The sequence below is a fragment of the Hemicordylus capensis genome, chromosome 3 (assembly GCF_027244095.1).
Source record: "Hemicordylus capensis ecotype Gifberg chromosome 3, rHemCap1.1.pri, whole genome shotgun sequence".
NCBI classification, from domain to species: domain Eukaryota; kingdom Metazoa; phylum Chordata; class Lepidosauria; order Squamata; family Cordylidae; genus Hemicordylus; species Hemicordylus capensis.
Window position 1 is genome coordinate 60,015,653 of NC_069659.1, and position 25,040 is coordinate 60,040,692.

At 43.0% G+C, this 25,040-nt stretch overlaps 2 long non-coding RNA genes across 2 annotated transcripts in view; one reads left to right on the plus strand and one right to left on the minus strand.

The window, feature by feature from the left end:
* LOC128352331 (uncharacterized) overlaps positions 1-12,977 on the minus strand; it is a 45,608-nt gene extending 32,631 nt beyond the window's left edge. Inside the window, exon 1 of the long non-coding RNA XR_008320325.1 lies at positions 12,931-12,977. This is a non-coding gene — a long non-coding RNA (uncharacterized LOC128352331). The remainder of the gene's footprint in view (positions 1-12,930) is intronic.
* Positions 7,620-10,204, plus strand: LOC128352330 (uncharacterized). The gene is made up of 3 exons (XR_008320324.1): positions 7,620-7,687; positions 7,864-7,904; positions 9,727-10,204. It is a non-coding gene; the product is annotated as an uncharacterized LOC128352330 (long non-coding RNA).
* Positions 12,978-25,040: the final 12,063 nt, after the last annotated feature.

Consider the following 25,040-nt stretch of genomic DNA (forward strand, 5'->3'; position numbering starts at 1 on the left):
TTGAGGTGTCTAGCCAGAACCTTGGGGCAGTTCGGTTAACAATTCACATGACTTTTAAATCTATGGTATTGTAATTTTTGGAGAACCAGGACTGATCCCTCCCTCTAACAACACATTCTGCTGTGGTGTTTTTGGTTAACCCATTCCTTGATTCAAGGCCAGCTTTTCAATGGGGCTTTAGTTACTTTTATAGGTGGGGCTACCAGCCAGCCAGCAGCAAGAGCACTGAAGGCAGACTGCACTTGCCTCTCTGTAAATAATATCTGTCTCATTAACCCATTAATATTCCTGATTCAACTCCATGTTCTTGTCCTTGCATAACACAACTCTTTCTTCTGGATTCTACAACTGCTGCAACTCAAAGGATCCTGAATGATAGAACCAGTGTTGCAGAGTATGGACTGCACGCCACCTGGACTGGCTATTTGCACTCAGTCACAAACACTACAAGCCTGCCAACATGCCCTTATTTTCCCATTCAGGTGAATGAGGAAATAGGGACAAGTTGGCAGGTTTGAAACTATGATCAAGTACAGAGAGCTAATTTGGCTTGAGCTCAGCACATACTGACACTATAGGTCAAAATTCATGACTAGCAGGGGCTCAAATGATTGTGTGAACATACTGTTTTACACTGCTGTTGAGACAATAACTGGTTACTTTAAATCTTGTAGGTAATATGTGAAGGACACCCCAGAAGAACAGTAAAAATAAAAGAACTAAAGAGAATTGGTAGGTTATGTAACCTTCACAAAATCAGAGTTCATTTAGGTTCTTCAGTTAGTTTTGTGAGAAGCAAAAGAAGGCCTTGATTGACAGGCATGAAAGAAAACACACAAATGCATTCAGTATCATCATTTTAACAAGGACCATGCTCTCTGCTGTATTCTAGCCAGTAATCTTTGCTGTTTGTTAGGACATTTGTCCTAGGGGGGATCCTGTAGAGTGTGGGGGAGGAGCCAGAAAGAAAAAGGGAGGGAAAGGAGAAGTTGTTGGAGAAGTTGAAGTTGAAAATGGAGTTGTTGCTGAATAAACCTTTACTTAATCTACATAAGATTTCCGTGTGTCTATGGGGGAAGCAGCTATGAAACATTTGGGGATAAGATTTGGAACCAGTTAAGTGTGTAATCCTGCAAAGATTGTGAATGTTCATGCAACATCATTGCATTGTATTGCTGGGCCTAGATTCATGAACTGCTTTCTACTATAGCTGCTGCTGATATTTTTTTTCTCCGGCTTCCTGTCCTGCATAACCCTTGAAAGTATTTTTCCCTTATCAACCCTGGACTCTTTTGTTCACTGGATGCCCACTGCAGCATGACTCAGATCCCACCACCATATTTTTTTTTTCTTGTCCACACCAGGAGAAGCTGCTCCCCCCTGGAAACTGTGGAGGTCCTATTTCTGCAATTACCTTTTCATCATACAGATCACTGAATTTACTCCAGCAAAGCAGAAGACTACAGTATATTGCTTCACTTCCTGAGCCCTGAAGGCCAGAGAATATATAATCATTTGCCCTTTTCTGACAATTTGGAAGGGGATGCCAATTCTTATGAAGCTGCTCTTCAAGCTTTAGATTATCATTTCAACCCTTCTTTGAGTGTGACTGCTGAACGTTACAAGTTCTATTCTAGATCCCAACTGCCTGGTGAATCTATTGATTAGTATTTCACAGCATTGTGTGCCTTAACTGCAACCTGTGAGTTTGCCAACCTTACTGATGAAATGATCAGGGATCAGATTGTTATGAAAACCAACTGCTCTGAACTGTGTGAAAAACTGCTATTGGAGTGGAAACATACCTTGGGAAAAGTTATAGAGATGTCTAGGAGGGTGGAAAATGCTCTTCACTGTGCCAAATCAATGTTGGAATACCAAATTCACCTCCCCAAATCCAAGCTGTTCAGTCTAAATTCTTGCAATCCCAATAGTCTCATTCAGCACTGCTCCAGAACAAGGCAGCACAAGAAAGCAGGAGCTACCCAGGGCTGTCCTTAGGGCATGGCAAGCAGGGTGACCACCCTGGGCCCCACTCTTTTAACCCCCATTAGAATTAACTGGAAGGGGACCCTGCAGGGGCGGAGCCACCATTGGGCCAATGGGTTCAAAGAACCTGGGCCGTGCCCAATTAGGGGCTGTGCCTCACAGCCCCGACACGCCCCCTGCATCTAACGTCAGACACGGGGGTGCTGGTTTCACTCCCGAGCGGGGGCTGTGCAGCCCCTTCGGGATTTAAACTAAGGCTGGCGCTGTGTTCTCAGCACAGCCAGGAGCGGCTCTTTCCTGCAAAGGAATGCAGCGCCAGCCTAAGTAGCTCCTGAAGGGGCCGTGCGACCCCTTCAGGAATTAAAAGGCTGGCGCTGCATTCGCAGCGCAGCCAGGAGCGGCTGTTCCCTGCAGTTGAACTCCAACTCCTGAATGGAGCCTCAAGGTTCTGTTCGGGAGCCAGACCATGCCCCCCGCATCTGATGTCAGACATGGGGGGGGGCAGCAGGGCTGCGGCTGCACACGGGCTGCTGGAGGTCAGGCTCCACGCCTGGGACCCTGCACAGGCTGATTTGCCCCAGGCCCCACACCCTGCTAGGGCTCTCTAAGGACAGCCCTGGAGCTACCAATGCTACTGATGTGGAGACTCTGCCCACAAAGCCAATTCTGTTCACTGTCCTGCACAGAATGTCACTTGCAACAGGAGCAAGAAAAGGGGATACTTTGCTAAGGTTTGCAGGTCTGCTGCTCACTCCATTACTGGGTCACCATATGATAAGGATGAGGCCGATGAACTGACTTCCTGACAGCATTTTAAGTGTGACAGAGTCAGAGCTGTTTATCCACATTGCCAATTTCAACTTAATGGCCATGGAGTGTGGATGCTGGCTAATTCTGGTTCTCTGTAAATTATCATTTCCCATCTGCTTTACAAGAAACTCCTCACTATATCAGATCTGTGTCTGAAGGTTCCAGACATCAACCCATGGGAATATGGAGGCTCCTCTATTGCCATAAAGAGAGCCAGCATAGCATAGTCGTAGAGTGTTGGACTAGGACTGGGGAGACCCGAGTTCAAATCCCCATTCAACCATGAAACTCATTGGGTGACTCTGGGCCAGTCATGTATCTCTCAGCCTAACCTACATCACAAGGTAGTTGTGAGGAGAAAAATAACCATGTACACCGCTCTGAGCTCCTCGGAGGAAAAGCAGGATATAAATGTAATAAATAAATTAAATAAATTAAATAATGGATAGTTTATTGCTTTCCTGGAATACAAAGGATGTACTGCAGAAGGGAAAGTGTATGTGTCACATAAAGTAGTCTCAATATTGGGCTGGAAACACCAGAAAGATCTATGGATAACGTTAGACCCAAATAGCATGGAACCCTTTTACAGGTGACAAAAGCATCCATATGCTGACATGATTGCTGATTTCTCAGACGTTTTTGCTAATACTCGTGGAACTGTCATACATTTCTAACATAAAATTCAGATGAAGGCAAATGCAATACCTGTACAACACAAAGTGAGGAAGATACACATTGCATTGCATCAACCACTTGAGGAGCTCTTAAGGATACAGCGTGTTGACATCATAGAATCTGTTAAGTAATAAGAATGGATCTCTCCCATTGTTCTTGTGCAGAAATCAAAAGGTACACTTTGAATCTGCATAGACTGAAGAGATGTGAACTCCAACATGGCAGTGGCTTGTCATTCATTACCCATTATCAATGAAATGCCGCTTACTCTGAAAGCAGCCTCAGTATTCACAACTTTGGACTTGCCTTTGTCGTATCATCAGATTTCTTTGCTCAAAAACTCTCACAAATACACAGCCTTCATTATCCCAGAGTGTCTTTTTCAATCCAAAAGACTGCCCTTTGGATTAGCCTCTGCAGCTTTGGTATTTCAACAAACAACAGATGGCATTACTTACTTTCAGAATGACATTTTAGTGTATGGCAAGACCATGAGGAGCATGATGCTTAACTGACAGAATTCTTACAAAAACTCCAACACCACAGTCTTACCATCTCTGCAGAGAAATGTCAGTTTTGCACATACTTGGTGATATTATTGGGACACTCTGAGGCTATTCACACATGCAGTAGAAACCGGGCTAAGGGAACCCAGTCTGATTTCTGCTGCGCATGTGAACCGGCAGGAGCCACGTGGCTCCCGGCAGTGGAGAGGTGACTAGCCCTCTTTGGGTGCGAGTGCACCCCAAAAATGGGTTATAGGATCATGTGTCTGCCGCAGATGCTTGCAGCCGCAGCGCGCGCGCACACACACACACACACACACACACACACGGTGCATTACTGGGGCTCTGGGGGGTGAGGCACCATGCAGTGGCACTTCTCTTTGCCTGACCCCAGGAGCAGTGGAGCAAGTGGCATGCCCTCAACTCCTGCCAGTGGCTTCCAGCGGCATCCGGTGGGCCACTGTGCAAAACAGGATGCTGGACTAGATGGGCCTTGGGCCTGATCTAGCAGGGCTGTTCTTATGTTCTTAGTGTCAGAGGGAAGCTGCCGCTTGTCTGCACCACTGATCTTCCTGCCCAGAGCCCTGCCCGTGATCATCTGTGGGGAGGTAAACGCTTTTGGGCTTCCTCCTGGCAAAAGAGGGTAGCCCTTCCCACTTCATCGTGGGAAGAGCTTCACTATCTCAGTGTGGCGTACATCCCAAAACAGATTTGGTGAAAGCTATTTGGGAAGCACCACAACCTCACAACAAGGATGCATTTCGCTCATTTTTAGGACTCTATAAGTATTACTCTAAATTTGTTAGAGAGTTTGCCTCCAAAGTTGCTCCATTGTGTCTTCTTTTTAAAAAGATGCTTCTGAATATGGTTTGGGTGCTGTCTTGACCCAGCAAAAAAAGAGAAGTTACAGTTGCCTTTGCTTCCAGAGTGCTTACTGCTTCAGAAAAGATGTATTCTGTTATTGAAAAAAAGATGCTCTAGCATGTTTCTGGGAGTGAGGCACTTTAAGACATACTTGTGGGGCAGCAAATTCATTTCCTGCTCAGACCATAAACCCCTATTTGCTTTATTTACTACTCAGGGATCAAGTTGAGCAACCCCAAGAACAGCCAGATGGATCACCAGATTATGGATTTTGATCTTCCAGGTCTTTGGAGTACAACTGCAGATTGTTTATCTTGACTTCCACTTACAGGCCAAGAGGAGATCCCAGAAGATGAGGATGAAGGAGTACTAATTGCACAAAGAGCTTCATCCACTCATGGAGTGATCATGTCTTCTGATTGGAAAGCAGCCCTCAGTGCTGATCAACTGCTTACTGAACTTAAACCTTACATAACTACTGTAATGGATAGCCATGCAAAAACAAGGTACCTGAACATCTTCAACCATACATGCACATAGTGGGTGTGCTTTCTCTTCTCAATGAGTTGGTGCTGATTGTTTGGTGGTGCCGATTTCCTTCCAAGCAAAAGTGATCAAATTTGCCCATGAATGTCACCTGGGCATGAACTGACTAAAAGGCGAATCAGAGAAGGTTTCTGGTTGACAGGTTTGGACAAACACACTAAAAATGTGATCAGACACTGTATGGCTTATGCTGTATCTGACAAATCGCAGAATACTTTTACCACCCCCTTGACTCCAGTAGAGGATCCCAATGGTCCCTGGGAAAAACTTGTTCTGGATATAGCGGGGCCTTTGATAACCAACCCGCAAAGCAAAGCTTTGTTATAGTGATGGTGGATTACTATTCCAGGTTGTCAGAAGTTTCATTTGCTGACAACATCACTACAAACAAGATGATCCAGTTCATGGCTGCAGTTTTTACGAGGGAAGATCTCCTCAAAGAACTAGTGACTAACAATGGAACACAGCTTACCTTATTTGAAATGGAGCAATACTTGCAGAACCATGGGATAAAACCAGTGATGTCGTTGCAAATTCAAAAAAGCAGGTGCTCTCATGACAGCTGAGAAGTGCTGGCCCTCTGTCCCTGTGTGTCCTCCCCCCCCCCGCCGCCCAACTACACCCCTGGATAAAACACAAGACTCTTTCCTTGTACCATCCTCGAGGGAATGGCTTAGTAGAAAGAATGAAAAGATTAGTGAAGGAAAGTTTACAACTGGCTACTACTACACAACAACAACCCTGGCAATTTGTGAAATTCTAGTTGCCTGTCGCGCGACTCTTTATTCTACTACAGGAAAATCACCTTTTGAACTCTTGAGAGGAAGCAAAGCTACCACCAAACTTACCAATGGCAAAAACTGATCGGGCTTTCTGTGCCATCTCACCCTGAGGATGCACAGATTCATGACTGGATAAGGGAGAAGCAACAAAAATGTAAATTGTATGTAGATCAGAAATGGGGTGTGAAACAGCTAACATTTCAGGCGGGGTACTTTGTTCGGGTATGGCTGCCAAAAAGTGAGAAAGGGATGTTTCCAATATTCTGGACCAAAACAAATAATGGAAATCTGAGGAGATTCTGTCCTATTGGATGATGGCAAGAAGTTTCTTTCGAGACATTCCGAGACTTTCCAGCATGCATACTATGAGATAAGAAGAAAGGGAGTCTGATCTCAAGAGAGGAACTGAAGAGGAAGATGATCTTGCATCTAGTTTTTACCTCACAGATGAGGCTGATGAAAGTGATGGACAGTCCTCGGTACCAGAAGACCAAACAGCTCCTGTGCCAGAGAACTCAGGACTTAGGAGAAGTATTTGTGACAGGAGACCACCTAAAAGACTTGAAGACTTTTGTCACTAGATTTTAAATCAATTCAGTTTTTTTGGTTATTGTGAAGGATGTGCTGTATCCTATCCAGTAATCTTTGCTGTTTGTTTGGACATTTGTCCCGGGGGGATTCTGTAGAAAGTGTGGGGGAGGAGCCAGAAAGAAAAATGGGGGGGAAAGGAGAAGAAGAAAATGTTGTTGTTGCTAAATAAGCATTTAGTTAATCTACATAAGATTTCCTTGTGTTTATGAAGGAAGCAGCTATAAAACCCTCTCTTTACCCAGTTTCTTTCCTTTAAGAAATAGCAGGTTTCTAGCTTAGCAATTGGGCTGAATACATTATCTGCTCTATTTTATATTCTACGGTCAAGTAGTTTTTGTGTAATTAATTTTCTCAAGTAACTTTTTAAATGAACACCCAAGATCCAAAAGTCAATTGCTGCTGCTCTGTTTGCTATTAATGTCTGGCTATTACCATAGAATCCACTTAACTTGTGTCTTGTAGTTGTCCCACTTCCCCTTTGTTAGGCGAAAAGACGTGCCAAGTAAGTTACTGGGCTAGATCTCAGGTTTTAAAAATGCTTCTTGCCAGCTGCCTTGAATTAATGGTTGCTTTTGAGGAGATAAAGCATCAAGGAATGAAGTGCCTCTGTCATAGACTGTCTCCGTATTATGTTATACAGCTTTCCTCTTTGTATATTATTACCATGGTGTTACTCTGCTTGTCTCCATAGCACCTCTGCTTAATTCAAAGCGCTGCCTCAAAAAAAAGAGCCTATGCAGCACTTTCCATGACCTCTAACAATGACAGAAGGGCACCTTCTAGAACATTCTAAATGGAATGCTTCATTGTGGCAGCATGTTAATTCCTAGAACTTCCTAGGTATGTATTTATGCTTGACAGCACCAATTTTCAACATTGCAGCGTTCCCACGCTTCGGCAATCTTCATGTACTTTACAATGGTTGGATATTTGTGTGTTTTCAATGTTTACACAATTTTCTCTGTTTCCAAGACATTTTACATCTAGCACACTGACAAAACAAATAGCCACTAGAAAATAGTGTGTGTTTTGGTTTTTTTGTTTATTTGTTCATTCGTTCATTTGTGTGTCGCACCCCCCCCCCCCATGTTTTGCAGGATACCCAAGATCTATAGACCTTGGCCATTTGAATACAAAAGTGAGTAGTTCTAAAAGTGGTTCAGGTAATTTCTAACATGTGATTACAAACCAAAAAGCGAGGGTTCTCCCCAGTGTGGTGGAAGTTGCATGGAGAGCCAGTGTATATGACTAACTGTTCAAATAAGCCCTAGCCTCACCTACTAAGAAGTGATAGATACATTTTTATTGCACCCTTTCTCTTGGGTGATCAAATAGGCACACATGATGGTCCTCTCATTGTTGTCTCCACAACAACCCTATGAAACAGGTTAGATGAGGGATAGTGATTGGCCCAAGGTTACCTAGTGAGGCTCTTGGCTGAGCAAAGGCTTGAAGCTAAATTTATCAAGCTGAAGTCAGGTCTCTAGCCAGTATACTGTTTGACATTTGGAAAAATGGACAGCATAGAATGTGAAAGTCTCTTATCTCTAGTTTCTGTGCGAACAAGGTATATGGCCCAATCCTAGGAGCCCTTGCAGCCCCCACAAATCCATGCATAGTATGGGATTTGATGATGTTGTAGCAGCCCAGTAATTGAGAAAAGAGCACCTTTTAAAGTGGTGGTTCTCTTCTCTTTAGCAGGAGAGCAACTGTCTCTATTCAACCCCAGCATAGTGTCCCTCAAACAGCTGTTGCTGGTGTCTGTTTTATGTTTCTTTTTAGACTGTGAGCTGTTTGGAAACATGAGACCATCTTGTTTGTATATTTTTCTATGTAAACCTCCTTGAGAACTTTTTTTGAATAGTGGTATATAAGAATTTGTTGTTATTGTCATAGTAGCATGGTATTATGGCCTGTGCTATAGCGCTGGTGTTGCAAAGCAAGAGCCATACAGTTGGCACCTAAGGACATAGGTGGCTGCTTTTTACTGAGTCAGACCATTGGTCCATCTAGTTCAGTATGGTATTGTTACTCTGTGCTGACTGGCAGTGGCTCTCCCAGGGTTTCAGACAGGAGCCTTTCCCCAGTCAGAGGCTAGCAGGGACAGAGCCTGAGACCTTCATCCTGCAAAGCAGATACTCTTCTATGGCTCCATCCCCAATCCCTGTATTTGCAGAAGCTACCACTGCTAGATGGCCTATGGCAAACACAGTATCTCAAATGCTATAATACAGACCAAGCAGAAAGGATATCTGGAAGTGGTGCAGCAAAGACAAATTGGGAATAGCTGCCATATATAATGCAATTAAAATCTCATGAGTGTTTTTCACACAAGGATTTTCAAGCCCTTTAGCTCACATCTCCTCCGGAATGGAAGGGTGCGTTCACATATCAGGCAGATTTACCCCGAAGTCCCTGCAACCTATTGGGGAGCTCTTCACACATAATTCAGGTTTTTCACTGCACGTTAGAATGTATCCCGATTTACATCCAGGGTGGGGAAAAATCCACTTTTTGCGTCAGTATTTTGGGACAACTTCGAGTTCCCAGTAAAGCCTCACAAAAAAACCCGTGGTAAAGCCTGCTGTGTGAAGAACTCCATTGAGAAGACGGTGTCAGATTCTGCTTAGGCTTTACATTAGGCTAGGGCTCTGCTGCCCCTTGTGGCAACTCTCAGCACTGCAGCAGCCCTTAAGCCTAGCTTAGCCCCACCCTGTGAGATCAGTCATGGGTTCTCTTCCCATTTCCAAGCAGGAAATGTTTAAGAACTTCCTTCCTTCAGATCCAACTTTGTCCTAGTATCAACATGCTCTTGTGCTGGTATGTCTGGCTTGGTGCTTCTCCTGATAGTCTGCTTGAAATGATCCTTGGTTTGTTCCTGACTTCCAGTTTTTGTTGTGACCCCCTGGCTCATGACTATTGATAATTCTTGACCCTTGTCCTTGTCCTGGCTCTCTCAGGTCTGGCTTTGGACTTGCAACCCCTATCAACTGCTGCCCATGGCTCAGCTTCTGACAGACGGAAAGAATTCAGTAGCTCATAGTCAACATGAAACCATATCATCTGCCTAATACGGGACAACAACTTGCTGTAACAAGATTGCAATTGACAGAGAGCACAATGGAACAGATGTACACAATGCCCCACATGGCACGCATAGGAGATGATGCAAGTCACTCAGTGCACTTTCATGTGTGTATACTTCTGTAGGATTCAGGTCTGAGTATTTCTGCACTGACTGTAGTCAATTATTGCCATATACTGGCCCATTTGGTGGCCATTTCCCATACGTATACGTATCTTTGTTTCAACAGGGCACTTTGCTTTTCTAAGAGAAAGTCTTAAAGGAAACTCGAACACAGCAAAACTGCAATGCAGATTTTTGCTGCTGTGGGAATGTCTTCAAAACTGACCCAAAATGAAAAGTCTATCTGTCATTTTTCTCTCTTTAATATGGTCAGTAAATTGGCATAATTTTCTGAAGATGTTTTTCATTCACAGTAATTAATGCACAGTTAAGCTTTGAAGCCTGAAGCTTTGGAGCAGCATTTCCGCTCAAACTCCCCAGCTATACAGAAAAAAAGTCATCTTCAGGATTTAGCAAAGGCATTATTGCCTTGAAGGCCTTTTCTTCAGATCTCAGAATGATACTAATTAGTGGGTGTATGACTGATCTGAGAGGTTTGTTGCCCACTTCTTCATTTCAACAACTTAGTTAAATTGTAAATGACTGACGTTCCTGTTATTGCCACAAGCCCCATTCGCACATAACAGGAAACTGGAGTTAAATGGGGCAGAGGTTTCTTGTACATCTGAATGCATGGAACCTCTGCCTTGTTGGAAAAGCAACCTGAGGTTTCTTTCCCCAAACTCCAATGTGAACCTCCAATTTATGGTAGATTTTGCTGCTCCTGCCTGAGGTTTGCAGCCGGTTGCTGTACACCTGTATTCAGAACTGAAGGCTGGATTCTCTGAAATTGCAGGAGGGAGGAAGCTCCTCCCTCTCTCTGTTCCAATTGGCTGCCGTGGCTGTCCATGTGAGGGAGGAAGCCCAGAAGTCAATTCCCCACCCACACAGCCAGTTCCCCCTCTCCTTTACTGCAGTTCCGGTACTGGGTGATAGAATGCAGAGAGGTAGGCATGTGGGGGGCAGAACTGGGGGTCCATTGGACCCTCTGTTCCATGTTACATGTGAATGCAGCCACAGTGTCACTAGTTCTGAGCCAGATTTGAAATCTTAGTATTAGAAAGGGAGCAGAAGGCGCCCGCTCTTTGTTCTTAAAAGTTATACTCGAAAGAAGTAATAGTTGTGTAAAAGTTATTCCAAAAGTGGTCCCTAAAGAAAGCTGGAATAATCTATTCACATTTCTAGGAGGAAATGGGTGAAGTTGGATACAGAAGGAGCTACGTGTTTGCAACCAGGGCTAATGGGCAACGTAGAGGTAGTTCCGATGATATTTCTTTGTTCAGATGAAAGGTGGCATGACAAGTGTACACTTATCATAACATCTTTTGTGGACGTCCTGATGCTCTTCTGGGGCATATTTTTATTGCATGTGAGTGTCTGTTCATCTGAATGGCAGCTCCACATGAGATGCAAGTGCTAGTTTAAACTAGGATTTGGATTAGAGTTGCCATTCTGATGAACAGCCCCTCCCCACACACATGATAAAGGGATGTGCCAGGAGGGCATTGGGACGTCAGCAAAAGACATCATGACAGGCAACACTTGGCATGTTGCCTGCCCACAACATATACATGCTGGTGCCTGGTGTGCACAGGCACATCTGATATTTCCAGTTACTTTGGGAGATGCGGTGACGGGGCAGCAGGGAGGTACGCTGCTGCCCTGAGGGGCTTTTAAAAATGGAGCGCCAGCAGGAGAAATGCGGCGGGAGGGGTAAGTGCACCCTCCCTGACCCTTGAAGATGCACACACCCCCTGCTGTCGAACCACCCCCCGCCTGGTTCTATGCACATCCCTAGTGCAGGGAAGAGAAGCAACAAAGAAGCACACACGTGAAAAGGTTCTTGGGACTGCAGTTGTTCATGAGCTGGACATGAGCCAGCAGTGTGATGCAGCTGCAAAATAGGATAATGAAATCTTATGTACCATTAACAGAACCATAGTTTCCAAGTCACAAGAAGTAACAGTTCTACTTTATTCTGCACTAGTCAGATTTCATTTGGAATGCTATGTCCTGTTTTGGGTGTCACACTTTTAAAAATGTAGACACATTGGAATGGGTTCCACAAAGAAGGGACACAAAGATGGCCAGGGGTCTGCAAAACAAGTCCTATGAAGAAATGTTGACGGAATAGGGTATCTCTAGCCTGCAGAATAAAAGACTGAGGGGCAATATGATAGCACTCTTTAAATACATGAAAGGTTGTCACGTAGAAGAGGGCAAAAGCTTGTCATCTGCTGCCCCAGGGGGCAGGACTAAGTCTAATGGGCTTAAGTTCTGGCTGAACTTTAGGAGAAATTTCTTAATGGTAAGAGCAGTTCCACAATGGAACCAAATAAGCTGCAACGTGGAATGTTCTCCCTCACTGGAGCTCATCAGGCAGAGACGGGAACATATACTGGAAGTTGCCATATACTGAGTCAGACCATAGGTCCATCTAGCTCAGTATTTACACAGATTGTCAGTGGCTTTTCCAAGGTTGCAGGCAGGAATCTCTCTCTGCCCTATCTTGGAGATGCCAGGGAGGGAACTTGGAACCTTCTGCTCTTCCCAGAGCAGTTCCATCCCCTAAGGGGAAGATCTTACAGTGCTCACACATCAAGTCTCCCATTCATATGTAACCAGGGTAGACCTGGTTAGGGGACAAGTCATGCTTACTACCACAAGGGGACAAGGGGACAAGTCATGCTTACTACCACAAGACCAGCTCTCCTTTCCAATAGTCATCTGTTGGGGGTGCTCCAGCTCTGGATTTCCTGCCTTGAGCAGCGGGGTCAGACTAGATGGCACCGAACATCCCTCCAACTCGATGAGTAGTCAAAATTGAATGAATATGTTTATGACCAAAACCTTGGATTTGATCCAATCCATGCAGATGAAATGAAATTTTGCACAAATTCATATCAGGAGAAACTTAGAATTGAAATAGGACTTCTGCAATTTCAAAGGGGGGGGGAACACCCTTGTAACAAACTACCTTCTCTGCTGATCTATCATCCTGGAAGGTGATGAATAGGAATAGCTATGGCCTTCTTCTCTGATGTAGCTGCTTCTGGGAATCAGAAATAATATGAGATAAATAGAGAGAGAACGATGTGTTTACAATGATAATCACCAAAGATGCCCAAGCCATCTTTCTGTGTTTAAGTAGACCTATTTGTTTAGCGCTAACTCAAGTATTGCTTATAAAAACATTTGGCAGCATCTACACCAAAGCAGCATCCTCGCATTATGAATATGACAAATATTTAAATGAATACGGTGAATATTTATATATTGCTTTTCAACAAAAGTTCCCAAAGCAGTTTACATAGATATAAAGAAATAATTAAATTAAATTAAATTAAATAAGATAAAATGGCTCCCTGTCCCCAAAGGGCCCACAATCTAATAAAAGAAACATAAGATAGACACCAGCAACAGCCACTGGAGGGATATTGTGCTGGAGATGGATAGGGCCAGTTGCTGTCCCTCTGCTCAAAAAAGAGAATCACCACTTTAAAAAGGTGCCTCTTTGCTCAGTTAGCAGGGTACCAGTTAGAAAGTTTAATGCATGCAGCAATTTTTCCTGAGGCCCCCTTCTTTCTGCTGTCCCTGATGTATCTTGTGGAGGGCCCCTCAGCCTCAGGGTATGTTTTTGGTAGAGGAATGGGGGACAGCAAAGGGAAGCACAGCCACAGCAAAATATTGTTGCAAACACACAATGTTCTAATGCAAAGGAAGTGTTAGTCTGGATGCTTCCCACTGAGTTGTAAAGGATCTAGCGGTCCCAGTCTCTCTGGTATAAACTTGTGCCATAGCATGGGATAACCTAGATCTAATTATATGGGACACAACTAGATTTATTAGGACCAGACTGAAGTAGAAGGTCAGGGCCACCCTTATTTCCTCACAAAACTTTTCGATTCCTGGTAAGTCCTCTTCCTCTTCTTGAGCTGTCAGCTGGGGGCAAATCAAACACTTTGGGTGGAGTCTGCATTTGGCATAGAGGAAGCCAGTTGCCAGTTCCAACTTGGTACAGAAATGTTAGTATTAGTTGTTTTTTGTGCAGATGGCTGCAGAGTATCTTGCAGCACCCTGGACAGCTCCACAACTTTAAAAAAAAAAAAGCCTCTTGACCTCCAAGCAATAAGCACTGCTTTGTTTAACTTTCTAGAGCTCTGACAGCTTGATGCCAGGCAATTAACATTACATCTAAATCCATAAAGTAGCTGATAAATTTGAATACGCTGACTCAGTTTTAGCTTGCATGCCTGTCCAAAGTAGTTTAAAATCTCATTTTTAAGCAGAAGTAGAAAGTGCCTTTTCACGCTGATAGTGAGAACCAAAACAACTTGCCAGGAATGATCAAGTTGCTTTATTGTTTCTATCAGAATTTGGTTGATTGTATTTTAACCTTAGGCTTCTGTCAGAATTTAAACAACACTATTTGTTTCTTGGGGTAGATTTATACTGGAATGGGGCAATGAATGGCAACTCCCCATTATATGTTTCATCATAGACCCTAAAACCCTATCGTGGTAGATGGGCATGAGAACATTGATAGTTGTTAACATATTTCAGGGTCACTGTGGTTTTCAATGAAACTTTTAAAATTCACTAAGTAGATTTGTACCCTGACTAGTTTCATTTTGGCATACAAATTGTTTGGGATGCCTTTCTCTGAGTGTATTTTTAGACGTAGAAGGTAAATGTGACATAAATGTTAAGGGCATACTTAAGATATGCTTCATAACAAGTTGCTGATGACAGTGAGTAATATCCAGATTTAGTACACTAGAAGTTTGGGGGACCCTCAGGAGGAGGTGGGGATGTAGGGGCTACAGAAGGAAGGGGGAATGGGCAAGAATTGCACTTCTTCTCCTTTCATGAGCAGAAGAGTTCTGTTGGTGGATATACTAGTTTGGATACTACCTAATGCCTTAAAAGGGCAAAGTAGTAGAACCACTAACTTGAGAATGTTTACAAGATAAATATATATGGGGTGCAGATCTGCCTCAGCTCAATTTAAAACAGCATTGCATCTCTTAGCTTTATGAATGCTTTTGTTTACCATCTTGATTTTTTTCAAAGTATATTGCTCAGACAATCTAGATTTCTTGGAACACAGCGTAAAGTAAGAAGGTTTTATTCTCTGGAAATAAGAACTCAGAATTGAAGGTTGTGATATCAAAATTACACAAAAAGGCATAACAGATAAAGTGACTTTTTATCTAGGTAGTGACATCCAGCAAGACAGTGACAAAATTATTTTGCTATCCATGTGATTGATTGTAATCAGGATTATTGATCTTTCATTTCATATATAATGTTAAGCATGCAATTCTCTTCCATGTTCTTAGTGGTTTGGCACAAGTCAATTGTCTGTATTCTCAATTGTTCTTATGTTTGTATTGAGTTTAATATATCTGTTATGATCTATGGCTGAGAAACACAAATCTTGACCATTTGAGTAATCCTATGAGAGGGTTTGGTATAAGACAGCTCCTCATATCTTTGGACAATCACACTGTTTATAAACATTCCGGCTGTCCAAATGATTTTTAAAAACTCTTTGCACAGGCAGGGGGCAAATTGGGACTAGGTACTACTGGTGAGAAAAGGGATTCACACAGAACGGTATAGGGTGGCAACAGAATGCTGACTTTGATAGACTGTTGGTTCCTGAAACGAGGCACATTCCAGGTAGATAGCACTGAAAGTGTTGAGCAACTATTAAGCTGTGTGTATAAATGATGTGTGAGTGTGTGGTGTATAAATAACATGTGTAAGAAGTCAGCATGGGTCTGTGTATTTGAATAGGAAGTGTGTGAGAGAGTGAAGGGGATGATGAACAGAGAGAGTTTAAAAAATAAATCAGATCTAAATATATGTAGATTTCTTTTAATGTAAGCCATACCTGCTAAACTAAGCATGACCGGCCAGTGGGGGGTGGGGGGTGCAGGATGCATTCCCACAATCACAGATACACTGAATGACACTTGAAAACATGTACTTTGTCAATTTCCAGTAATGCCAGCTAGTGCATCCTACATCGATGGTTTTGATTAGTGGTTAGTCTGATCATTCTGATCACTTAATGAACATTACACATGTGCCATGTGCCCATGGGTGTTGTGATAACCACAAAATATTGTATGTGACTGTTATGTGCTAATGTGCATTAGTACCTCAGGCGTGTCATTGTTTCTTATATGTTTTACGAGCACGTAGAATTTCTATGGTGCCTTTTCCCCCAAGAATTCAAATGATTGCTGTGAAGGAGACACAGGAGAGCACAAACTCCCACCCCCCCCCCTTATATTTGCCCTTTCAATATTTGTGCTGCTTAAGCCTGTGTGTCTTACTGTGATTGTAGCTCTGTGCTTTGAAGCTGTGACCTTCAAGATCTAAACAAAAGTCATTGTAGCTTAAAAGCAACAGCAATGAGCTAACAGAATGCTAAATCTGCTCAGTCAGGGACTAGGAGAGTTCTTCTGAAAAAGATGTGCTGGCTCTTTAATGTTCAGCAATTATGTCCTTTTGCTGTGAAGTTGTTAACATGTTTAATGTATCTCTCTCCCTTTGTTTAGAAATAACTATGCAAGGCATGATGCATGTCTAACTAAAGTTCAAACTGTGACTGGCCTCTTTGTAGTTAAGGAAATGTATTAGTGCAAGGCCACATTCTCCATGTCGATGGAATTCCTAGAGGAGCATGCCCAGTCCTCCCTGTGCTCTTATTTCCAAGCTCACTTTCTCTGGAAGCGTATAAAAGGTAAAGTTGTGCCATTGAGTCGGTGTCGACTCCTGGCAACCACAGAGCCCTATGGTTGTCTTTGGTTGAATACAGGAGGGGTTTCCTATTGCTATCTCCTCTGCAGTATGAGATTATGCCTTTCAGCATCTTCCTAAATCGCTACTGCCCGATATAGGTGTTTCCCATACTTTGGGAAACATACCAGTTGTGATTCAAACTGGCAACCTCTTGGTCCCTAGGCAAGTTACTTCCCTACTATGCCATTAGGTGGCCCTGGAAGACAGAGAAGCAAAAATATGGAGGAGAGCCCAGCCTCATCTCTCCAAAATTGTGGGCTCTGGACAACATGGGAGTATTTCTAATTATACAGATCATTTGCTTTGACTTGATCCAAAGTCAACTAGAACACGATGTAGGAGGACTAGGCTCCAGCAACTCCATTCACCATCATCCAAGAAGCTTACTAAGAGTAAACAGCTTCCTCCAGCTATATTATTAATTAAAGCCCCTAGCTGATACTGTAATTCACTGACTCCCTTTCTATGATTTGTGTTCTTGTACCCTCTCTCTCTCTCTCTCTCTCTCTCTCTCTCTCTCTCTCTCTCTCTCTCCAATTATCTCTGCAAATATATTTCTGATCAAGACAAGATTTAAATATAAGAAACCATTTTTTTCAACAGAGTGGAGGTTTCCACCCCAAACGTCAAAGCAAAACCTTTGTGTCTCGGTTCAGGCTTTGATATCTTTGCCTTAGGAAAGACATTTTTCTGTTTCCCTTTGAAGTGCATGCTATCCATTCAGCCCAGCTTAGTGGCTGATATATGTCAAATGCATGGTGTTTAAAATATGAATGGAATCAAGATTATTTCTGAAGCAAAATGAAGAATAGGAGAGAAAGGTGAGCTTGTTACCTGAAGGCGTGGGTTTCATGGGGCCCTTGGCAGCCATTCTGCTCTCTTTATATTTGTTACTGCATTTATTAATTTCATTTATATACCACCCAACCAAAAATGGCTCAGGACGGTTCATGACAAAAAAATAACACTAAAACATAAAATAAAAATTAAAAACCATTTAAAAAAAAACCCCCTCAATCTTATTAAAAGCCAAGCTGAAAAAGTCGGCCTTTATGGCTCTCATGAAGACCTACAGGGAAGGAGGCCTCTTATTTCCATGGGGAGCACATTCCACAACCTAGAGCCGGCTACTGAGAAGACCTGATCCTAAGTTGCCAACAGACGAACTGATGGTATCTGAAGATGGACTTCTCCTGATTATCTTAATTAGCAGTGGGGATCTTGCAGAGAAAGGCGCTCTCTCAGGTAACCCAGGCCCAAGTTGCTCAGGACCTTGAAGGTAACAACTAGCACTTTATATTTTGCAGCCAGTGCAACTGTTTAAGAACAGGCATGATTTATACCAAGGGAGGAGATGTCCTTCCCTTTGCACTTTACTACATATATAGCAAGTTCCCTTATATTAAGTTAGAGACAATAGGTTTGTCTAGTTCAGTAATACCATGGCAGCAGCTCTTCAAGGACTTGGGTAAGACTAGTGATAGGCAGGATCTAGACACCAGATCTGAAGGTCATATTATATTGATTAGTTCTGGAGACCACTGAGCTTACTGCATTTCTCTTGACAGATTGGACCCTCTCTGCCCCTCAGATAACTTCATGAGAGCTGTAGAAAGAGCCCAGTCAATTACAACAAAAAGTGCAACAATCTCAGGGCTTTCCAAGGCTCCATTGTGCTCTTGGATGAATCACTGGGAACATAAGACCCAAGCCCTGAATAGACTTTCTTGTTTTAAAGCTGTATGCAAGTAAAAACACCCCAAAGTGCTGAGAGTCCCATTCAGCACATCACTCACCCCTCCATCCTGTGTTGGGCACAGTTATGCTGGCATTCATCTGGAAAGGCAAACATTGTAACGGTGGTGGCAGGTGTTTCCATGATTGGCAGGCTTAGGTGTCTGAGCCTGCAAATCATCAAAACACCTACCATCATGGTAATGGCGTTTGCCTCTTCAGATGAATGTCACCGAAACCATGGCCAGTGCAGGTGGAGGGGTGAGTGACATGCCAAGGCAGGACTATGCATGTTTGTTTATGTCAAATGGTATGCCCAGTGAAGCTTACTTCCAAATAAGCATGTCTAGGATTGCAGCCTGAAAGCAGCAGCGATTTAGTGGGTGGAGAGGACTTGGCATTTGCGGGGAACTGGCATTCATTCCAGATGCCCCACTGACTGAGTCCTACTGCTAAGACTACACATATTTATATACTGCTTCTCGAGTAAGGACATCGCCTATTTTCTGACCACTATTCTTGGTTAGAATTGTAAGTGACTTGATGTGGCGGGGGAGGGCAGGGAGGGAGAGCCACAAGTAACTAATAATTGCTTTCATTAATATTTTAAATAATATCAAAGTAATAACCCACTGGGAATTGACCCTGACCGCTCCCCCCCCCACACACACACCAATTAAGCTATGGATATCCTACATGCAAAATGCATGTTCTGCAAACGAGGTACAGCTAGTGGTGAGGAAACTGAATCCAGAATCCAGCATCCAAATCTCAGCACTGTCCGTACTTTCAGTTAGGTAGTGATTTATATTTAGATGATGGTGATAGCATTTTATTAGCGCAGTTGATAGGCAAGATCCAGCAGCACAACAGATGATTCTAGTAAGGTCTGCTGCACTCCAAATCCTCAGCAAATAGTCAAGAAAAAGATAAAGCCAAATTCTCACATTTTCAGGTGCATCAAGTTTCACATAAATTTTGAGGATTATCTTGATTTACCTATTCTAAAGCCTCTGTTAATTAAAAGAATTGTCTTCTTGAATTCCATTTGAATGAGAATATATATAAACTTTCCAAACTGCTGTTTCATGTATTTTCTATTCAGTTTTAGTGCTGTCATGTTCTTTTCCTGCACACAAACTGAAGCTTTTAAAAAATATGATTACCATCTCACCATCTGTCCATTGCCCAAACAAACGGAAAATGAAAGTCACAACCCAAACTCTCAGTAACTGAAAGCTTGATATTTATATATTGATATTAAGCTATGGGTATCCTACATGCAAAATGCATGTTCTGCAAATGAGGTACAGCCAAAGGTTCACATTTTCAGGTGCATCAAGTTTCACATAAATTTTGAGGATTATCTTGCTTTACTTATTCTAAATCCTCTGTTAATTAAAAGAATTGTCCTCTTGAATTCCATTTGAATGAGAAAATATATAAACTTTCCAAACTGCCTTCATATATTTTCTATTCAGTTTTAGTGCTGTCATGTTCTTTTTCTGCACACAAACTGAAGCTTTTAAAAAATAGGGCTACCATCTAGGGATGTGCAAACTGGTTCAAATTCGAACTGGTTTGAATTGGTTCGAAATCAGACCAAACAGGGCATTGCATTGGCAATGCCGGTCCAAGTTTGAACCGATCAAGCCTGGTTCAGTTTGAGCCAATGCGAAGGTTCTAGTGGCCATATTAGATCTTGTCCTCCATTTTGTGAGACTTGTTTTGCTTGATTGCATTGGCTGAGCTCTTGCTTCCCTGATTGGCCAGATGAGTCTGGCTCTCTGGTAGGCTGTGCTCTGTGCCAGTCCTTGAGAACTGGCACCCTATTGGCCAGGGGGAAGGGCAAAGGTGAGGGCTCCCAAAGGAGGGAGTTTCAAATCCTATTTAAAGCCAAGTGTCTGGCCTAGCCAGATCACTCTGGCTGTAGTTGCTGCTTGGCTTCCTCTGTCCCTTCTGATGTGGTGAGGGTCTGCTTGGCAGGCTGGTGCTGTGTTTTTGTCCCCAATCGCCTGTTCTCTCTGCTCCTGCTTTAAACCATTTCCCCCCACTGTGTGTCTGTTCTGCTGTGTGTTTGCTGCTTTTATTTCCCCCCCCCCTCAAGTGAGTGAGTAAGTGAGTGAGTGTCTGTGTCTCTCTCATTCCCCTACCCAGGCCCTTTGGCCTGAGGCCTCTCTCTGGCCCATCCAATTCCCTAACCCAGTCCCCACCTGTTTTGCTTTTGGTGGCTGCTGCTTTAAAATCTGTTGGCTGAGTTCAGAATCTCTCCTCAGCAGAGCAGCCACTGCAAGTTGTTTTACACAAGATGAGCAGGAGAAGACCCAGGTACATGTTACTTTAAGTTCTCCTTCAGTGTGTGTTTTTGCCTTGCCCCTCTTTCTTTGCAGTTTGCGTGCCAGGTTGGTTTTACTGCCTTGTGCCATCTAGTTAGGTCTTGTTGGTTTGTGGCTGTTGTTGTGTAGCTAGTCTGTGCTGTGGTTTAGTTTGGTCCCCTTGGCTTTGCAGTTGTGTGGGCACAGCAGCAGGTCTATTGCTGTGGTGGTTTTTGGTTTCCAGTTGGTTGTCTTCTTACTTGTGTCACTGTGTGTTTGGATGGTGGCCTGCTAGGGGCACAAAACTGGGGTGGGTGGTAGGCACCTGGGGTGTCAAGCACCCACCAAACCCCAAAGCAATTGGACACTTCTGTGATTAATGATGAATTTCTGAAGTTTTTTTCCAATTTCTTCACATAGGGAATAATGGGGATTTGAGGCAGCCCATTGGGCCCATTCTCCCCTTGGGGGTGTGTGTGACTAGGGTACCCCAAAGTGGGTCTGGGGGCATGGCAGGTATGGCCTCTACTACCCCCAGGCACCCCCAAGTTTGTAGGATTTTTTAAAAAAGAATTGTTTAAAAGAATTTCCCCCCTTCATTGCAATGCATTAGGAGGAATTCTCCATCCATGTCCTGTGTGTGTGTGCCCTTAACTGCTGTGAACTCAAAAATTCACAGGAATACAAGAGCAATACAAAAGTTGGAAAAATCTTCACAAACTCATCAATAATCACAGAAGTGTCCAATTGCTTTGGGGTTTAGTGGGTGGTTGACACCCACTCCAGTTATGTGCCACTAGGTGCTCTACACAGGGGATAATGGGCCAGTTTGAATCCCCATTATACCCTATGTAGAACCTTTCAGAAGCGGTTTGAATTAAAACCAAACCGGTGTGTGTGTGTGTGTGCATTGACTAAAACCAAACCTACCCACCCTGGTCTCAAGCTGGTTCAAATTCAAACCAAACAGGCCAAGCCGGTTTTGTGCACATCCCTACTACTATCTCATCATCTGCCCATTTCCCAAACAAATGGAAAATGAAAGTCACAACCCAAACTCTCAGTAATTAAAACGAGCTTGATATTTATATTAGAATTGTACCATACAGACATCTTGTTCAGCCTACCAATGAAAAAAAGAATTGTCTTTGTGGGCTAGATTTTGATCTTTCTGTCACTTATTTTCCAACAAGAAAAGAGAGAAGAGCAGCAATTGTGAACAGCTCTATGTTGCCTCAATGCATATGTGAAATTAGTATGCCCAATTTGTCAAGTCTGAAATTCAGGATGGAGACCTACTATATTAAATTAGCAGTGACTAATAAAATGTTCACCTGCAGTGGTGAACACTTTGTTCTGAAATATGCTGTAAACTGAAATGTGATACCAGTAACCAGAGGTGCCAGGGACTAAATCTCTACCTTAGATTTGCCGAACATGCTTGTTTACTATTAAATTATGGCCAGGGCTAAGACCTAGCTATAATTTAATAGTAAATTATACAAACATTAGGAAGGCAAAAACTGGGATTTTGGAAAAAGTGAAATATCCAAAATATATGTTGTGGTTGTTTTCCACAACAGTGTTCCCTGATCTGCTGCTCTTCTAGTTTTATCTTCTTTTACACCTTAAGTGGTGCAGTGGGGAAATGCTTGACTAACAAGCAGAAGGTTGCCAGTTCAAATCCCTGCTGGTACTATATCGGGCAGCAGTAATATAGGAAGGTGATGAAAGGCATAATATCATACTGAGTAGGCACTGGTAACCCACCCACCCCCCGCCGTATTCTTCCAAAGAAAACCACAGGGCTCTGTGGGTGCCAGGAGTCGAAATCGACTTGATGGCACACTTTACCTTTACACTGATTTTGGCTAATCAGGGATCACAGGGTGATTGAGAGGAGAGAATGTCACATATAGCCAATTAGACTTGCCATGCAGAATTGTGAAGAAAGACTATCGCTCTCTGTGTCTTCCAGTGCTGCACTGTAAGTATGGACATTTAGAATGGTGCTGCACAAAGGAAAAAGAGTGAATGTGACCCATAAACAATATTTCCTCCCCCCAGCACAATGAATGAACATTTTGCTCCTGTACTTACCACCCACTCCGACCACGCTGCAAAGCTGTGCCAGTTAATAGGACTTTGAAGTTGAGAGGGTTTCTCCCTGCCCTAGTTTATGGCTGCTCCCAAAATGAGCTCCTGGCTGGAGGGCTAGTGAGGGATCTGAGAGACAGCAGCCAGGAAGGATCACGCTGTATTTGGGTGTAACACAAAACTGGAGGTTAAGTGGCCTCCAGTTAAAATTTATGTTCATCTGAATGTGTGCAGCCGCAGTTTGGACAAAAAATTGACCCACGGTTTCCCTCCCCAGACTTTGATTTGTACTAACAGTTTGTGGTAAAGTTCGTTGCCTTCTACTCCAGTTCTGTGGTGCCAGCATTGCATCCAAATGCATCACTGCAGTCTCCTTTTTCGGCAACTAGAGTTGAGGGAGGAAGCTCCTCCCTTGCTTCAGCTGCGATTTGCTGCTGGGGCTGTCCTTCAGACAAGAAGGAAACCTAGGCAGCCAGTATCTCTTCCTCTCTGCAATCTCGCTGACTACAGAGAGTAAGCTCTCCCTTATGTCCAGAAGAGCAGTGGGAGCGGAACCGTAGATCTATTGGGCCCACGGTTCCACATTCATGTGAATTGTGGCCTAGTCATAGAACAGGCCTATTGCACAATACAAGTGTTCCTGTGAATATGCTATTTGCTGGATGTTGATTTCATGAAGATGCTCTGAGTTGAAGGCTTGGATTCCAATTCCCCTGTGTATTCAGTTACGCATCTCTCCTTTTGTCTGCCTTTACACTTTTCCATTTAGGAAGTATAATTAGACAAGAGGGATTACACCAGTTCATGAAGAATAGGTCTATTAATGGATACTAGTAACAATGGTTGTATGGAAACTCCGGTTCTGCTTGAAGAACAGCTTCAGAACTAATTGACCAAAAATCTATCCAGTACTGAATTCATCATGGTTCTGTTCCTGGTATTACACTGGCATATTTCCTCTTGTCTGCATGGCTCCCTGGTTTAGCAATGGGTTATGCTAATCTGGGGTTAGAAATTCAAATGTGCTGGTACATTAATCTGATGCATTCAAATTAAAAACAGCACCACATTGGTGTGTTGTTGGAAATAGGATAATAAATACTGCAGCATTACAAATGTCATCCTGCAATGCTTGGGCAATGAAGAACATAGAAACATTGAAGATCTAGCAGTATGGAGAAGATTATCTTTATCTACTAAGTACATTTCAATGACATTCCAAAAGGAGTGAGATAATGATTTACAATTCTAAATTACTTTAATCTGCAGTGTAAAATATCTTGACAACAGCTTAGTGTCATTTGCTACTAATTTTGGTCTTTGCTATTTCAGAATAGGTTTATCGTCTTCCTATAAAATTTCTGTTGTTGTTGACCAGCAATATGCTCTATATAAGCAGGATTTAACATTTTGACAACTGAAGTTGTATTCTGTAGCATTTACCCAGATGGAAGATGACCCTGAATTTAAGACTACTCCCTTTAAAAACAGAGGTTAAATACAGGTTATACAGGTTATACCTGTATTTACCCAAAAGGAACAGCAATCTGAATTTAAGACCACCACCACCACCCCCTGGAATATCTAACATTAAAGAACCTGGGGGAAAGCTAGTCTTAGGTTCAGGGAAAAACAGTAGTGCTTGTGAAATGAGTCTGTTTTCATTGTATCCTCAGGCAGCACCACTAGTCTTGGTCTGGGTTTCAGTCTGTCTTTTCAAGACTTGGAGAATGTTTGAGATTTCAGCCAGAGATGAAATAGGATTGGGGCTAAGGACCATTGAGGTGCAGAGGTCCTGGAAAGCTGGGCATTTTTGAAGCTGGCATATTTTAGAGCTACTCCTAGGAAGGGCAGAAAGTGCATGACTGATTTTCCTATCCAGCCACTCCTTCCCTTTTGCAGGAAGTGATTGTTGGGGAAATGAACAATCAAGTACATTTGTGTGGTCCTATCCATCTCTTGGACCACTCCCAGATCAGCATATCACTGGTTATACTAGCACTGAGATTGTACGTGTGTGTGTGTGTGTGTGTTTGCATAGCAAAGGGTTTTTAGTAGCTACATAAAAATTGGATTTCCCCCAAAACTCCTCAAAGCCTGCTGGTGAACATATTTTTATAAAGTG